This window comes from Pecten maximus, chromosome 1 (genome assembly GCF_902652985.1).
Source record: "Pecten maximus chromosome 1, xPecMax1.1, whole genome shotgun sequence".
Lineage (NCBI taxonomy): Eukaryota > Metazoa > Mollusca > Bivalvia > Pectinida > Pectinidae > Pecten > Pecten maximus.
In genome coordinates, this window is record NC_047015.1 from 53,733,468 (window position 1) to 53,754,029 (window position 20,562).

At 35.4% G+C, this 20,562-nt stretch overlaps 1 protein-coding gene across 1 annotated transcript in view; it reads right to left on the reverse strand.

The window, feature by feature from the left end:
* LOC117337952 (cadherin-23-like) overlaps positions 1 to 20,562 on the reverse strand; it is a 184,808-nt gene that overhangs the window by 143,199 nt on the left and 21,047 nt on the right.

A 20,562-nucleotide genomic window follows, 5' to 3' on the forward strand; every position in this document is an offset into this window, starting at 1 on the left:
TACTACATGTCTACCACGGTAAGACACATACAACCCTATGTATACTACATGTCTACCAAGGTTAGGCACATAAAACCCTATATATACTACATGTCTACTGAGGTAAGACACATACAACCCTATATATACCACATGTCTACCGAGGTAAGACACATACAACCCTATATATACTACATGTCTACCGAGGTAAGACACATACAACCCTATATATACCACATGTCTACTGAGGTAAGACACATACAACCCTATATATACCACATGTCTACCGCGGTAAGACACATACAACCCTATATATACTACATGTCTACCGCAGTAAGACACATACAACCCTATATATACCACATGTCTACCGCGGTAAGACACATACAACCCTATATATACCACGTCTACCGTGGTAAATTAAGACACATACAACCCTATATATACCACCTTCCGTAGGTTTAGGACAGAAAGAGTTCAAACTAGACATGGATTCCCACTCAGGACTTCCAAAATCTAGACAGATCGATGCTCTAACCATTTGATCTACCTTTATCCAGCCCAATTCTGCCACACATATATAGTTGTTACGTACCTGCTTCAGAACTTAACTGTCCCAAAAACTATACCACTGAAAAATAAATCATGATCCATGCAAACATGACCAATTCTTTTGTATCTTTGCTGTGAAAGCCTTAACAAATCAAAACAACAAGAGTAATACTTCACACGTACCTGTATTTAAATTAATCACATTCCCAGCACACCACACAGGTATATATCCCAAATAATCCAAACACTGTCCATTCACAAATTACATCCATATTTTGCGGTTCAATTGTCCTCGAAATGAGAATTTACGGGTCATTTCCAATTTTGAATACATCAGTTTTACAGCTTCTTCATTACGCTTTGATTAAAGAATTCCTTGGAAAGTTCAAGAACTTGATCCGCTTCTACCGAATAAACTGATCACATTAAAAGCAAACTATTATAAACTGTGTTACATGTTAATATGTTAATACGTCAGAAAAATGGTGACTATTGATATCATGTGTTACAAGTCGTTTAAAAACCCTACGGTACAGAACATCTCATTATGAGATCACGGAGCCATGCACCAACCTATCATTGTCACGGTCCATTTACTACTATTACTAAATAATGTAATCAAACAGCCAACACGTCTGTTGCAATCACTCAACCGTGAAATTTCGTTTATAATTACAAGCAACATAAATTTGGTGTTGAAGTGAAAATTACGTCTTTGTTCCCTAAGTTACAGGGAAAAAAAGATACGTTAATCCAAAATGATTCTAAAACTAACAAGTTGCTTTAATCTAATTTCTTTTCTAATAAAACACAGACTGAAAAATAATTCCTTCTTAAAATTGTCAACTTAATTTAAATACACCCAAATATGGAAAATGATGATGAAATAATCTGAAAAACAGCTGTGTCTTTAATCTAATTCGTTCTCAAGGAAATGAAAATGTATGAATATTCATATTGGCGTAAATTTGAATTTTTTTGAGTTTATTTTTAATCTGTATTTATGAATGTACAGAAAGTAACAAAGTATTGATCATTCAATAGGCGTGAAAAACGATAACTTCCTTAATTTTAAAATGTTTAAAGATTCAAAGCCTTCTAGAGAGAATTTGAAACCAAAACTGATTAGCCAGGATAAATCTTTGCAATATTAATATAGCTTTATTTATAAACATTTTCCTTGTAATAGTTTTCTGAAGATATCTTCCTGGATTATGCTGACAAAAGTCGTGTACTGTATTCGTACAACATGACAAACAATTTTTAACAATGATTTTCTTTATATTTCCCTGTTACGTAAAGCAATCCAATATCTTAATTCCTAATGCGATTTTTTTCTTTTTTTTAATGAATTTTTATAAGTACAAGGTAATGATTGTTTATAGTGAAATAGCAATACCTGTGTTAGTTTTATAATTAACTTACCTAACGACCTGGGTAATATTTGAAAATCACAATCAGATTTGACAGCATAAACTTTACAACAACAAGTTTGAGATTTCATTCATATTGAAAGACAAAATATTGCCATCTAGGGATACAAAATGCTCGCCATTAAACAAAAAAGCTAAAAATAGTCTTAGTGAAGCTGATCCTGTTGAAAAATTTTAATTTAAATTTTTTTTGATGAGTTAACAGTCCATTGAAGCTAAATTTAAATGGGTCGTGTCTAGAACTGGCTGTTAACATATGGTATTTCCTCTTATTTGCATGACTTCATCCAAAGAACACATGTCAATTTATTTTCCCATAGAAGCTGCATGGTAATTGAATACCATTAATTCAAACATTGAACAATGATTGAAGAATTAAACTTGGATTTAACAAAGGGTAGGGCATTTTTCATATAAGAGGTGAACTCCTGTCTTAATAATATACAGAGGCTCAATATCATGAACTCTGGTGCATATAATGATTCGTGATTCGAAAAGCTAAAAAAAAAGATTGAAAATAATTAGCTCAATTAACATTGTTTCTTTGCACTACAATAAAATGGCTGGTGACAGAGTTCTTGAAATATTTGATCAATGTGGTCTGATCAGAATCAATTTGATCACTGAAAGGCCACGGCTACAATTTTAGGTCTTTCTTGATAAAGGCTTCTCTATGAGAGGCAGCAAGCTTGACAGTGCAATACTGCAGTCTTCCTAGATAGTGGCTTCCTTGTGCAATACTGCAGTCTTCCTAGATCGTGGCTACCTTATGCAATCTCTTGTATTAATGGTGATTTTATGAAGGTTTCAGTGAATTAAATTAATACTACAATCAAAGTGGTCACTCTAGACAGGTTTGATATAATGGTCTTACAAGACAGGTGGTCTTTAAGTAAACTGATCACTCTAAGATATGTGTGATTGCTGTGATCCATTTTAATACACTGTTTTTGTGTTTGATAGATTCCTACACACAGGTCTTAATATAAAGGTCTTTAATTCAGTAAGAAATTAATTGTCCTATTGTAAAAGTCTCCAGGAAATCCTATGGGGTTTAAAGTCTTACTATACAGGTTGTCCTTTAATCTAGTCAAGGTGTCTCTCTACAGAGGCTTAACAATAGTGGCCTTGCTATAGGCAGGTGCTCTTGAATTAGTGGTCTCTCTATATAGGTTTCAATATTATGGCCTTAATAGACAGGTTCACTTGAAAAGTTGTCTCTTTACACAGGTTTCACTAAGTGACCTTACCAGGCATTTACACAGGTTTCACTATAGGGGCCTTACTAGGCAGTTTCTCTTGAATTAGTGGTCTTTATACACATATTTCATTATAGTGACCATACTAGGCAGGTGCTCTTGAATTGGTGGTCTCTATACACATGTTTCACTATAGTGGTCTTGCTAGGCAGGTGCTCTTGAATAAGTGGTCCCTCTACACAGGTTTTTCAATACGACCTTTCCGGGCAGGTGCATACTCTTGAATAAGTGGTCTCTCTACACAGGTTTCACAATATTGGCCTTATTATGCAGTTTTTCTTGAATTAGTGATCTATCCACAAAAGTTTCTTTATAGTGACCTTGCTAGACAGGTTCTCTTGAATTAATAGTCTTTATACACAGGTTTCACCATAGTGGCCTTGCTAGACAGGTTATCTTGAATAAGTGGCCTCTTTACACAGGTATTGCTACAGAGGTATTACAAAGTGGTACTCTTTTTCCTACAGAGATGCTACTGCAATACTTACAGAAACAACTGGGTCTCCCACAGGGTGGTCCTAGTAAACAGGTTTTAGTCCAACTCTATCTTACCTCGGAACACAAAATCTCACACAAGATTCAAATATAAGTGGTTTTAAATGCGAGGTAGTCCTTTACAAAATCAACTTCTCAAAACTGGCTGGTACTAAAGAAAATCACAACAGTGATATCTCTGCTTTACCTATATAATGATCTTCCAAAATAGCCTTCCTCTGATATATCAACTATATCTCAAGACAAATTTTCCTTATTCAATTTTCAATTAGCTTCCTATACCTAAACACCTACTAAATGTTTGTATCACATACCTATCACTTACATATACCAAAACATATCATTTATTTCCTGATCAAAATTGTTTTTCAGGTTTGAATTACATTTTCCTTTCATCTTGTCCTAATAGCTGGATTATAAAGTTGATATGATTTACAAGATTATTAAAATGTCGAGTACTACAGTCTAAATAGCTTTTAATTCGTGTTTTCGTACAAACAGAGACATCAAGTACAAATCACGGGTATGGAGTTACCACCGCCGAGACATGGCTAGCACTGACCGTCCTGTTATCTCTTCATATCAATCTAGTCTGGTACCCATATTATTACTGGCAGAACAGTTCCACCGAATTAGATCTACCACGACAACCAACTGTCAGAAACTCGCACCATACACATCTATTTGATACTTTAATAAATAACGTATCTTTGACGGCCGAGATATGGGATGGCGCAGAGAAGAAATGGTGTGATATTCGTGAGCAGCAACATTCTACGCCAGACAGTATTATCCTATGGTCAAGACCTGGTCACTCCAGATTGGCGTTCTGATGGCACACCCTGTGATCTGAGTATTGACCACTCTACTGTCCGGTAATACAGGGGATCAAAAAGATTGACCAGCACTTGTAAGACCAGGCTTGTAAAGCCATATGAGATTTTTCCTGTCACTAGAAAGTATATATGTACAATCGTAATCAAGTGAGACTCGTATATAAATACACACATTTCCGGAATGTTTGCTATCGGACGGGTATGTCTGTGGTCTTATATATTTGATTGCCTTTTGGCATTTCCCTTTATGATCAGTCAAAAGTACATTCATTGTGTACACAAAGTCTAATATGATGACTTTAACCGGACGGTATTCAGTCTGTGTATCGGAATGTCTACCTCTGGAATGTCCGAAAAGAATGCATCATGTTGGAACATGATATGCAAATCATGTTGATATCAAATTACTGGTGACTATTATATAAGAATTTTAATGTCTACATAACGATTCTTTAATCTGATTGGTTGAAACATGTCACATGGTGCACATGATAATTCTATAATCTAATTGGTTGAAATATGTCACATGGTGTACAAGATAATTCCAAAATCTAATCGGTTGAAATATGTCACATGGTGCACATGATAATTCTATAATCTGATTAGTTGAAATTTGTCACATGGTGTACATGATAATTCTATAATCTGATTGGTTGAAATATATCACATGGTGATGTAATAAATTCAATACTATTTCAGTATTACTGCATTTCTCCTGTGTTAAGCCCCACTAGAACGACACCTAAATTTGATTTACTTAAAAATTGTGGTGTATGGGCTTATTACACGATACTGAAATAGCATTTGTAAGAACTTTTACTGAACTGAAATCAGGTGAGTTTAATACCAGGTTACCACAGTGACAAAGCAACTTAAAGATAAGCCTGAACATTGTTATACATTACTGAAATATGCTTTTGAAAATTAATTTCTGTCTTACTATTTGTAAAGTACAATCCCATGTACTAACTAACTATAGTCTGTATATATATTTGATAAGGACAAAACATAAACAGTATTGTGGTTACCTTATTAATAACCAGAAAAGGAAAAAGGAAACAATTAAACTATAATTCTATGTTAACTTCTTTCAGCTGGCTAATGAAACACAAAATTTTGTAATAGAATATTAAAATCAAAACAAAATGTACCTAAAACATTTTAATTTAAAAATAAAATCCAACCTAACTTTTGATAATGACTAAATATTGAAAAAAAAAATCTTTAAAATTTCATTTTAGAATGGAAATTCATCATAAATTTTGATCGTGAATGCTGCGCTCGGGCCATTTGATTATTTCAAAATATCTTGCTCATGTCCTTGTCAATTGGCAAACAAAATTGACAGCCGATACTTTGGTCACGGTTGTGGCTTCCTGTACCGTTAGCAGACCTGTTCACCTTCCTTTAGCACCGCTTCGTCACCTCATGCTCACGATATGAAGCCGTATATGACACCTGCCATTATTCTTGATTTCCACATTTTCTCCGCTCTTATCCGTAATAAGATGTGATCTTGAATGAAGCCCTAGGAACAAGCCGAACTGGTCATTTGGCGGTGACTTTAAGTAAATCATCACAAAATATTTGTGTATGACCTTCACACCTTCGATAGGACGTACAGGCAAATTAACATCAGTCACCGAGCACTGACCGATATTTGCCGAACTGCGGATTTCATTAGCGGGTAAAAGTGTGATTGTGGCATATAGGTCTTTGGAGGGGTGTGACAACGTGAAAAGGGACATCGTATGGCAGAAACAGATAGGGAAATACATGATGGATAAATTGGTTGGAGAAGGCCAGGATTAGAGCACTCTATTCAGCATAAATCTCCAATACAGTTATTGATTTGATATAAAAGACACTGGTCACTCTTAATAAACCGTTGGTCTGTCGAGAGGTTTTATTAGATATATGTGGGGTTTCAATGTTTCGTGTCCTCAGGCCTATTATGGTATTTGTCGACTGCTTATGAAAAATGCAGATAAACATGTTTCTGAACGATTAACTTCAGGTCTGAAGGGTACGAGACCCATTGGATTGTACTTGTCTTCACAAAGTCATGAATTCTCGAGTCCTTGAAAGCAATAGGCCTAAAGGGCCTGGGAAATCCTTCGGGTCTTAAGGGTACGAAACCCATTGGATTGTACTTGTCTTCACAAAGTCATGAATTCTCGAGTCCTTGAAAGCAAGAGGCCTAAAGGGCCTGGGAAATCCTTTGGGTCTTAAGGGTACGAAACCCACTGGATTGTACTTGTCTTCATAAAGTCATGAATTCCTGAGTCCTTGAAAGTAAGAGGCCTAAAAGGCCAGGGGAATCATTGTCTGTATTAATCTACAATATGTATATAATGATGAGAGAACTAATTGGCCAATATGAGGCCACTACGAGAATGTAATTTATTCCAATCTGATAATCATTAAAACCGATATACAACTAACGAATTTTCAACCTGCTTACTCTTTTTCCAATCTTGTGTCACATGCCTTCTTTGGGGCAATTTATCTAACTTCTTTCACATAACTGTTATTTCTTACTTCCTCAAGAAAATACTGTGTACACTCCCCATACAATGAAAGCCTTGGCAATATAACCCAAGTAAATACATAAAAGCCAAAACATTATCACTCTGCTTTATAGAAAACATGGGTTGAGCACAAACTAGAGGTCCAAGGTTCAATTTTGAGCATAGACATTGAAATACAGAGCAACCCGCTTATTTGCATACCCCTTTTTCCACGACAAAATATGCAAATAACCGGAGTATTCGTATAGGCGGAGTTGGGTTTTTGCCCTTCTTATACATTTTGTAGATCGTCAGGTCGGTACTCAAAATGGGTGCTTTATGATTGTTTACGTTATTTGCATTAAAAATATATTTTTAAAAAAACAACATTATTTAAAATATAAGAGTAAATACGAAATACATGGGTTGTTATTCTTTGTAAATGTACAAATTTTTGCATACACTTCATCGTTTACTACTTGTCACTCCGAGTCTCTGGGTCCGATACTATTGGTCATACGCACGTGGGTTGGCACTACGATGTACAATGTCATCGTTTCAATTAACATTCATTATCGTCTCGAGATGCATTGTGTTCCTGCTATGAGTATATTAGTTGTTTGATCATAGATGATGAACTGCTGAAGCAATAGACTGTCTTAAATGACCGTGACATGTTATTGTCGTTTGGGTTTGTTTTGGAAAATGGCGCACACACACAAAGAGTTGTCGTTCATTACACATATGCCCCCACAATGCAACGCGCCTAGTAAACAATCATGGCGATCGCAACCTGCCTCAGCGAGTGTTTAAGTGCACAGAACACAGGTTTGGATCGATGCTATAATAAATAAACAAATCTCATCAAAAGATGAGGCATATAAATATTTTATTCAGTAATTCTTCTGCACATTGCTACTGATATGGTCTGAATAATAACTTAATGTCGATATCGATGCATCGAACGTAACCTGTAATGACGAAGTGTGTACATCGTGTCGAATCAATATGTAAGTTAAAACACATTTCATAAAACTTTTATTACGGGAAAATCACAAAAATACCCTAAAATCAATTGAAATTTTTCAATTTTTTTGAATTTTTATATGCATATAAGCGGGAGTCGGTGTTTTAGTCGATGCAAATACACGGTATTAAAATACAAAGATAAAGAAGGAAAAAATCGGGACCTGAGAATTTTATGCAAATAAGCGGGATATTCAAATAACCGATATGCAAATAAGTGGGCTCCTCTGTATATATAATTTATTATGATTTATGTATCATAGGCACCAAAGTAGGGAATTATACTATAGTGGAACTTTAATTTCACAATAATCGCTGTAACCCCTGGAAACTCGAGGATGAGTTCTTTCCTGGGAAGGGAGTATGCAACCCTCAGGTATTATATACTAGCTGCAGTGTACCGCTCCGCTCTTCTCTTTAGCTTGATCAGTTGAGTTTAAGACTAGTAAGCCAGAGGTCCTGGAACCATACCATGCATGACAGCCATGATTGAAAATACAAAAGAATTTTTTTTCTTAATACTGCACCTAGCATGTCTTCAACCTGAGTGCATCGTGTGCATGTACAGGAAAAAGTTTCAAAATGACCTGTAAATGGCTGTCGATGGGTCTTTTCTTGAAAAAAAATGTGGGGGTGCACTTAAAGCTAATTAGGTCAAATATTCAAAGATCTTATTGAAGGTTAAAAAAAGGGGGAAAAAATCAAAGAAAAGCACATTTAAAAAAAAAATTACAACTGAATTTTAAAGTCAAAATGACCCATACACCCTTAACTGGCAGTCCTTTGAAGGTTATCTGAATTGCAGATAAAACAGAATTATCGGTTGTTTAAAGAAGGAATGAAGCTCTAATTAACATGTGTAATTGTAAGGTAGTAAACAACCTTAAAGAGACGTTCTGTCCGCAGGCTATATAAACGGGGGGACTAATGGGTATAGAGGTCTACAAATGGCCGTGATATGTCTAGACATTAGGTGACTGCAGGAAACGGACTGATAATGTCCAGACATTGACTGTACAGGCGAAAAGTGGAGAGGACATGAACACCAAACGTATTGTATACAATGTTAAATGTGATTCTTTAAACTTCTCTATCTAAATACAGTCGATTCTTACCTCCAAACAGCCACAAAGTATGTATACACATATACTGTGTTTATCCGCAAATAAGCCCACTAACTTTGCATAACTCTGCATTTTAAAATTTTAAATTTGGAATTTTTCCTTTTCTTTCATAACTTGTTTTTTCCTAATGTCTCCCTTGACAATGCCACACTTTTGGCCTTTAGTTGAGCATTTGCCCCTGTGAGAAAGGCTTTGGGTTCTGTCCCCTGACCGAGATATCAGAGTCTATAAAAATGGTATTTGCTACTCCTGCTTAGTGTATTTTGCGAGTGGGACAACATGTTCGCCCATTGTCAGTATAATGTGACCGGGTGGGGTGTCCTGTTGGTTGTCTTCAGCAGTACGCTTCAGTGAGGCAGCACTATGAAGTCTGCATCAATTCCACGCAATCACAAGGAGACAATCAAATTAAACATGAACAAACCACAGCCTCCCGAAACCCCTGTACATTCACCACAAACATGCATCTCGTAAACAGGGGAAACAGCTGTCCCTAAATGAACTTAGCTGTTGATAGGACATTAAACAATACAAAACTAAACCTCATTTAATACAAATTTTGGTTCTAAAGTTGTGGAAGGGCTTATCTGTGAAACATATTTTGGTTCGAGGCTTCTTTGTGGACAAAAGAACATTTGAGGATAGATACAGTAAGTAGATTGTTTTGTTTGTTTATTTTGTGTGCAACAAAGAAAAAGATTGGACCATGCAATAGCCAATCAAAAGGGTTTATTTTGTGTGCAACAAAGACAAAGATTGGACTATGCAATAGCCAATCAAAAGGGTTATGACATATATACTGAAATGTCTGAGCATTACCAACAAACTGCTAACATTATAATAAATAAAATAATGCGCTTAGAAATGTACTGAACACTAACACTTGTTTGTTTATTTGTTTTTGTTTAACATCCTATTAACAGCCAGGGTCATTTAAGGACGTGCCAGGTTTTGGAGGTGGAAGAAAGCTACCCGGAGAAAAACCACTGGCCTATGGTCAGTACCTGGCAACTGCCCCCCCATAGGTTTCGAACTCGCAACCCAGAGGTGGAGGGCTAGTGACAAAGTGTCGAGACACCTTAACCACTCGGCCACCGCAGCCCCTGCTGAACACTAACACACCTTAATTACTAGTGGAAAGAGTTCTGAAAAAAGAATGAATAAATAAATCGCTTAAAATATATTTTAGAGATTGTAGCCTCAAACATCCTCAAACATTTTTGAATATTTTAGTTAGATTCCCATACAGATTAACACAAGGACTGAGTTCTGGGAACCAATAACCATTGAAGGAGCTTTACCGTTGACAGTTCTGGGTCGACAAAGAGCTTCACTGTTGTCATGTCTGGGTTAATATGGAGCTTGACAAGAACCAAAGTGTCCACTCAATCACAGACAAGATAGTCACAATATCAGATAGTCTGTGACTTAAAACTCCACCAAAGGTGCAATATTGAGTATTAAAGTCTAAAAAACAATTTCTTTTTTTATTCCTGAAGCATTTTAATACGTCTTGTCTGCAGTAATATAAGTATAATGTTTAGGTTTTAGGCAGGTAATATTGTCTCATATTTCCTGTCTGGATTTTCATATTTCCTAAGGTAAAATTAATAATAGATATCATATTAGACACCTTATGTTGTTTTTTTGTTTTTTGTTTTGTTTTTGTTAAAAATGCTGTCTGCCATGTGGCACTAGTTGAACCATTCAGATTCTGCCATTCCTGTTGGAGTTACATTGCTCTTCACACATGACTTAATATCACCTGTACATGACTTTATATCACTTGTACATGACGTTATATTACCTGTACAAGACTATAAATTACCTGTACATGACTTTATATCACTTGTACATGACTTTATATTACCTGTACATGACTTTATATCACCTGTACATGACTTTTTATCACCTGTACATGACGTTATATTACCTGTACAAGACTATAAATTACCTGTACATTACTTTATATTATCTGTACATGACTTATTATCACCTGTACATGACTTTATATCACTTGTACATGACTATATATCACTTGTACATGACGTTATATTACCTGTACATTACTTTATATTACCTGTACAAGACTTTATATCACCTGTACATGACTATATTTTACCTGTTCATGACTATATATCACCTGTTCATGACTATATATCACCTGTACATGACTTTATATTACCTGTACATGACTTTATATCACCTGTACAAGACTAAATATCACCTGTACATGACTTTATATAACCTGTACATGATAACCTGTACAAGACTATATATCACCTCTACATGACTATATATTACCTGTAAATTACTTTATAATACCTGTACATGACTTTATAATACCTGTACATGACTTTATATCACCTGTACATGACATTATATTACCTGTACATGACTTTATATTACCTGTACATGACTATATATCACCTGTACATGACTATATATTACCTGTACATGACTTTATATCACCTGTACATGACTATATATTACCTGTACATGACTTTATATCACATGTACATGACTATATATTACCTGTACATGACTTTATATTACCTGTACATGACTTTATATCACATGTACATGACTATATATCACCTGTACATGACTATATTTTACCTGTTCATGACTAAATATCACCTGTTCATGACTATATATCACCTGTACATGACTATATATCACCTGTACATGACTTTATATCACCTGTACAAGACTATATATCACCTGTACATGATTTTATATTACCTGTACATGACTTTATATTACCTGTACAAGACTATATATCACCAGTACATGACTTTATATTACCTGTACAAGACTATATATCACCTGTACATGACTATATATCACCTGTACATGACTATATTTTACCTGTTCATGACTATATATCACCTGTTTAATGACTATATGTCACCTGTACATGACTATATATCACCTGTACATGACTTTATATTACCTGTACATGACTATATATTACCTGTACATGACTATGTATTACCTGTACATGACTATATATCACCTGTTCATGACTATATATCACCTGTACATGACTATATATCACCTGTACATGACTATATATTACCTGTAAATTACTTTATAATACCTGTACATGACTTTATATTACCTGTACATGACTATATATTACTTGTACATGACTATATATCACTTGTACATGACTTTATATCACCTGTACATGACTTTATATTACCTGTACATGACTATATATTACCTGTACATGACTTTATATCACCTGTACATGACTTTATATCACATGTACATGACTATATATCACCTGTACATGACTATATATCACCTGTTCATGACTATATATTACCTGTACATGACTATATATCACTTGTACATGACTTTATATCACCTGTACATGACTATATTTTACCTGTTCATGACTATATATCACCTGTTCATGACTATATATCACCTGTACATGACTATATATCACCTGTACATGACTTTATATCACCTGTACAAGACTATATATCACCTGTACATGATTTTATATTACCTGTACATGACTTTATATTACCTGTACAAGACTATATATCACCTGTACATGACTTTATATTACCTGTACAAGACTATATATCACCTGTACATGACTATATATCACCTGTACATGACTATATTTTACCTGTTCATGACTATATATCACCTGTTCATGACTATATATTACCTGTACATGACTATATGTCACCTGTACATGACTTTATATCACCTGTACAAGACTATATATCACCTGTACATGACTTTATATTACTTGTACATGACTATATATCACCTGTACATGACTTTATATTACCTGTACATGACTATATATCACCTGTACATGACTATATATCACCTGTACATGACTATATTACATGTACATGACTATATTTTACCTGTTCATGACTATATATCACCTGTACATGACTTTATATTACCTGTACATGATAACCTGTACAAGACTATATATCACCTCTACATGACTATATATCACCTATATATGTACATGACATTATATTACCTGTACATGACTATATTTTACCTGTACATGACTATATATCACCTGTACATGACTATATTTTACCTGTTCATGACTATATATCACCTGTACATGACTATATATCACCTGTACATGACTATATTACCTGTACATGACTTTATATTACCTGTACATGACTTTATATCACCTGTACAAGACTATATATTACCTGTACATGACTTTATACTACATGTACATGACTATATATTACCTGTACATGACTATATATTACCTGTACAAGACTATATTACCTGTACAAGACTTTATATTACCTGTACAAGACTATATTACCTGTACAAGACTATATATTACCTGAACATGACTATAAATTACCTGTACAAGACTATAAATTACCTGTACAAGACTTTATATTACCTGTACAAGACTATATATTACCTGTACGTGTCTTTATATCACATATACATGACTACATATTACCTGTACATGACATTATATCACCTGTACATGACTTTATATTACCTGTACATGACTTTATATTACCTGTTCATGACTATATATCACCTGTACATGATTTAATATTACCTATCAAGAATCACAATATAATAAAACCACAGCTGGATGATTAGCCAATCAAATGCTTTAGATTTTTTTTTTTTTTTGCATAATGACAAAAGATTAAAGATTGTGATTTATCAAGGAGTTTGCTTGACATCAGATGATTATTTGTACTTACAACATGGTGAAATCTCACATTAAGATCAGCAGAGATGGCTGAAGGATTGAATTTTGCATGCAATTAAAGCGGATCACATCAGGGAATCCTAGAAGATGATAAAGCTGGGATTAATTATTGATTAATGAGATCGATGCCTAAACAGTACAGCTACAGATGTTTGGTGTCTTAAGTCGATAAATATTTTTAATGCTCTTTAATTTTCTCTGTTTCAGTCTATTCTGAAATGATAATTTCCTGTCTCAAGTAACGCATATTTTTGTTTTTTTAATTACTAGTGTCATTAACATTTAATGAGACAAACAGCTTCTATTGGCTTAGAGTTCCATTTGCCAGTATACTAATTAACAGTTACAGAAATGATTCCCTAAGAGAATTTGACAGACAACAAGAGAAATTTGACAGAAAACAAGATAAAAATTTTCGCTCAGAAATTTCTGCACTTGTTTCACCCTTGATTATAATACAATGAACTCCAGTCCACCTATAAGTACAAATGAACAGCTACATCAGCTGGGAAGTATGGCAAGTGACAAAAAATGAAATTAAAATCCTGAAAGGATGTCTAGAAATTATTTTGATGTTTATTCTTTAAAATCATTTCATATGTATATGCAAACTCTCCTCTGCTTTGCAGTTGCATAGACTTCAACCTTGTAAGAGTACAAACAAAATGCAACCTTCACGAAACATTAATATGCACATAAGCAACGTACCACACAATGCTTACTAAATGTTTTTATACCGTTTTTCAATCACTTTAAAAAGCTTAATTCTGATATGTTGTTGTGCAAATTTGACTGAAATTAAGTTCATGTGCAACCAGACTATTATAAGCATTGATTACAATTCTGGGACAAGGAAACTCTCGGTACCATTTCAGCTTTTGTTGCTGCAAGCCTCAATAAAAATCTATCCAAGAGATTCCTTACCGCGCCGAGTGGAAGTCTATGTGACAAGAATATACTCAATACACATGTCCGATGGGCTTAGGCTTTAATTGAAACTGACGATTAAAAATCTTGATCAGTGCAAAGCTTGAAATCCAATAGTAACTAGTGCAGAGCAATATAAGATGTGATATATATAGAAATTAGGTCCGCATTACTATACAGGTTTTACGAGGTTATAATGGAGTAAATCCATACAACACGACAGGTTTATTTTCCCCAAATCTCGATTTTATTTCTATTCAATATGCAGCATACTGATTTACAAGGATGCACGTTTCCAACAGAAATTTGATTGAGCATTAAGGTAATTAAAACAACTCCAAGTTAAGTCATGCAGTGAAAGGTGTTCATATTTGGAACCCTAGGGACTCAGATGTACTTTGTCAGTACAGTTCCAACGCAAATAGCAACTCTATATAACCAGGAAATAAACGAGTCAAAAACCGAACCCAGCATGAAACTTGGATAAAATCCCAAAATGGGTTGTGAACCTATTCCAGTCTAAACAAGCATACATATATATATATATATATTTCTTTCAAGACAATCAATTTTACTAGAGTGCTTGTCGTTAGGTAAACCACTAAACATGAGGATGTACCAGGTGGCGCCACCTTAAAGATGTCCTGTCGATGACGCAATGGACAAATAACGTTCTTTTTTCTCTTTGAAACAAAAGACTTTTATGGTTACTCGCACAAATATCGAGCAACATTACGAAATTGGTTTTTCTTTGTTAACTAACGCAGTGAAGATCGTATAATCCTTAACGAGTTCCTGTCTAAACATTTTGTGTCCGTATTACCACCTGCCCTTCCTGATAGTGCATGGAGAGTTGAAATGTGATTATATTACAGGTCAGATGGACCACAGAACAAGTGTTTCTGACCTAAAAGAAAGGATCATTTATGTTTTGAGGGATTACAACACTCGATCAGCTCCCATAATCCAGTCACACAGATATTCTCTAGCTTGCATCAATTCTATTTAATGACCATTGGCAAAAACCAAAATACCCAGAAAGATGGAAACAACAGCACTAGAAAAAATACTTTTCTCCAAAACAATTGATTCCAAGGGAAGCATTATGTTTTATAGTTGAAATAACAAACAAAGACATGGAACACTTTGCTTTTAAAATCAAAGGGAAAGTTCACGATGAGAAAGACGAGAGAGAACTGCTAAACAAATTGTTCTGTTAAACCCAGTTCAGAGGTTCTGCATGATATAAACTCTCTCATTGTGAACCTCGTTTCCTTTGTTTGAAAAGCTCCAGGTTTACTGTATTTACCTGGAAATAAGCCCCTGTCCAATGACCTTTCTTTAAAAAAAATTTTTTAATTTCAATTTTGAAAGTCACAAAATGTGGTTATTTCTGGAAATAAGCCCCTGTCCAAGACCTTTCTTAAATTTTATAAAAAAACATTCAATTTTGAAAGTAACAAAATGTGGTTCAGAATTAATATCCTAATTTGCTCAAGGAGAGGGTCTTTTTGAGAATAAATACGGTAGTATATCATTATGCAGACTGTCAAAGTCACTGCATGTAAACCCAGTTATCACAACACTGAAGTGACATTATTTTACTGGGGTTGTAATTCATAATCTAAATATATTGCCTGCTCTCTAACATAGAAAAAGTTAGCATGGTGTTTGGCCAAAGACAGATTGGTTAGTTGGCATACATAGACACAAACACACACACAGATCAGGCAGTGGGCATACACGCACAGATTAGGCAGTGGGCACACATCCACAGATCAGGCAGTGGGCATACATCCACAGATCAGGCAGTGGGCACACACACAGATCGGGCAGTGGGCACACATCCACAGATCAGGCAGTGGGCATACACACAGATCGGGCAGTGGGAACACACACAGATCGGGCAGTGGGCACACACACACAGATCAGGCAGTGGGCATACATCCACAGATCAAGCAGTGGGCATACATCCAGTGGGCATACACTCACAGATCAGGCAGTGGGCATGCATCCACAGATCAGGCAGTGGGCACACATCTACAGATCAGGCAGTGAGCATACATCCACAGATCAAGCAGTGGGCACACACACACACAGATCAAGCAGTGGGCATACATCCACAGATCAGTCAGTGGGCATACATCCACAGATCAGTCAGTGGGCATACATCCACAGATCAGTCAGTGGGCATACATCCACAGATCAGGCAGTGGGCACACACAGAGATCAAGCAGTGGGCATACATCCACAGATCAGTCAGTGGGCATACATCCACAGATCAGGCAGTGGGCATACATCCACAGATCAAGCAGTGGGCATACATCCACAGATCAGTCAGTGGGCATACATCCACAGATTAGGCAGTGGGCACACACACACACACAGATCAAGCAGCGGGCATACATCCACAGATCAGTCAGTGGGCATACATCCACAGATCAGGCAGTGGGCATACATCCACAGATCAAGCAGTGGGCATACATCCACAGATCAGTCAGTGGGCATACATCCACAGATTAGGCAGTGGGCATACACACACACACAGATCAAGCAGTGGGCATACATCCACAGATCAGTCAGTGGGCATACATCCACAGATCAGGCAGTGGGCATACATCCACAGATCAGGCAGTGGGCACACATCCACAGATCAAGCAGTGGGCATACATCCACAGATCAAGCTGAGTACAAATGCAGACAACACACAGACAATTCCTAGCATATGACATCCCTAGTTTCCTTGAAGGATTTGGGTCAGTACCACAGGTTTATGTAGTTTGATACGGACCTTGAAGTAAAACTTCAAACTGACATAAAAGGTATCATTGTGACATATCCAAGTTCGTAAATAAATAAAATTTAATTTCTTAAAACCCTTATCCAATATATGCTTCATTTACATCCTGATTGAAGTATTGCTTGATTATACCGTCCAGTCAATGAATACTGTATAGTGTATGGCCCAGAACTCTTCAGGAATAAAGATGTAGGAGCCTTCTGTTAGTATACATTGTGTGCGGCCGTTGTGTAAAACCCGAATGGCTTAATATGGCATATGGGTATAACTGCATAACGACTCAAGTCGGGAGTCCTCTGTGAATAAATATATAATCCTCGCGTCAGAAAAAAAAACACTTTTCCATTTCACACATATCATAAACGCATGGTCAGTGAGGAAAACTTAATTCTGATGGTCCCACTCACCAAACAATCTATCTCCGAGCATATTTACCGTGATGATAAGACACCGGGGCAGTCTTCAGACTTTGTCTGCGTCTGCTCAGATCTATCCTTCAACTAACCGAATCACAAGGCATTCAATATGGTACTTAATGGAGCTGATAAATTCATCATAGTTATATAATGCAATCATACCAACATCGATAACACACGTAAAACGTACGCGAGATAGAGCTTACAAATATATCTAATTTTATTTCCCACTTTCATTGTTTTTATCTACACTCTGTTTCATAATATACATGTCAATGTTTATATATTTTATGTTGTATACATATTTATTGTGTCTGTCTGTGTGTCTGGCGGTCTCGATCAGATGCAGTAACCTCGGAGTACTAAGTGTCCTTGGATATCAGTCGATACATAGAAATGTTTACTTCAATATTTTCCGCCAAGAATTCTTGTTATCATCTTTTGCTGGGTAGTTTATCAATAAAAAATCCATACTCGGCAAGAACTATCACAAATGACAGCAAGAACTATCACAAATGACAATCCCTTGCCTTTTTAAACAATATACATACTATTCATTTCTTAAAAAACATGAAATCATGCATAAACTATAAAATATCTTTAGAACATGGATGCTCAGTAACTCCCATTAATATAATGTAACTTTTTGAAAAAAATTCTATAAATAGTAACAGTGACCTTGAAACTTGGATCCACAAAACATGGACTCATTCATATGTGTGTTCCCAATCATGAATTTTGAATGAAATTAGATCAAAATCTCTAAAGAATGAAGTTGTAACATCAATTCCTTCTTGTTCACAACACATTATTGCAGAAAACGCCAGAAATTGATCAGAATCAAAAGCAACATTAATGTACTTTATTCCATCATAAATTCCTGAAATAAATCGTATGTGGCTCCAGCGAAGAGTACACTGATCGGCTAAATTACATGTGAATTGATCTGTAGCTCAGGACATTAAAGGTAATGATATTTCACTAATCTTATCACAGTATAATACAAATGTAAGAAGGGGATCCGACATCCATCGTTTTGATCCAGTTACGTCGTAACCAAGTTCCTTCAGGAAATATAGACATTCGTCAAAAATTTCTAAAGAAAATGAAATCTTTGTTCTATACAAATCTGATATTCAAACAGCAGTCTTTCCTGTCCATGATTATGATAGTATATTCTGTACACAAGTAAAACAGATTTTAGAATATGACTTTATTTAATGATTGAAAACATTCAAACTTCTATAAATGGGCATTTGTCTAAGTTAAACAGCTATATTCAATATCAATGTTTACTTAATAGAGATCATTTTCAAAATTTGTATGCAAAGTCAACATTTATGTATAGCTAATTCTGTGTAAAATACATTTTGATAAATATGTATGTTTTCATACGTTCCTTAACATGCATGTTACTGAGAATTGCTAAAACTATCAAGCACCGGAAAGGATTTTCTAAAAATAGTAAGGATGACCTTGACCTTGACCCAACGACCTTGAAACTCAGATATACACAGATGGATGGAAAGGAAACCCAAAGTCACCCCCGGTTTTGCCAAATGATCATTTTCAACATTCTGTAAATAAAGAACTATTCAATTTATAAATCTGCATAGAAAATTCTTCTTTAGACTATCAAAATGTGCATGAATTTCACAAAAAATTAACAATTACTTAATTTTAAATGTATTTGTTTCTTAGCTAACACATATATCAACTTAATGATTGCAATCCATATATTAAGATCAGTTTTATTTACGATTTTATATAAAAATAAACACATTTTAGCTCAAATACAGAGGATGCCAACCTTTCAAAGCTTACAGAAACACAGCTTTGCATGACTCTATCGGAACAGTTGCATGCAAGTGCCAAAATTCCAGGGAACGTTTTGGGACACTTTGGGAATACTATCGGACAGTCCAGACTACAAGTACAAATGTTTCATGATAAAGTGTTTGGACAAGATAATATAACATCTACCATTCTCCAAATGACGAGAATTTATCGCATGATGTCTTCCATTTTTCGCTCAAAACGCAGACCTATTTGCCCCAAAGGATCACGGAGACTTCCTTCATTGTTGGTGGTTTTAATTGTGAGAGCATGACAGAATTAACTGTACAAACTAGAACGACAAGATCTTCAGACCTTGAACTCAACTTTATCACATAATTTTTTTCCCAATGATTCTCCGCAAATTTTTAGACAAATTTATCTCGATTGTCTTTTGTTCTCTATTCTGTATTATGAGCGCACAAAATCAAGCCTTCCTGAAAAATTTGGCAGGATTCCCCCATGATATTTCTTTCATTGATCCAATGCGTCAGATTCTATCAAAGCTACATGCGGATTCTTGTGTTCATCTTCAGACGTACGATACAAAGCAGGAGAATCAAACCCCTCCATGTACGGTTGAATAGTTATAGTATTGATATCAACAGATAGCATTCCCAGCATC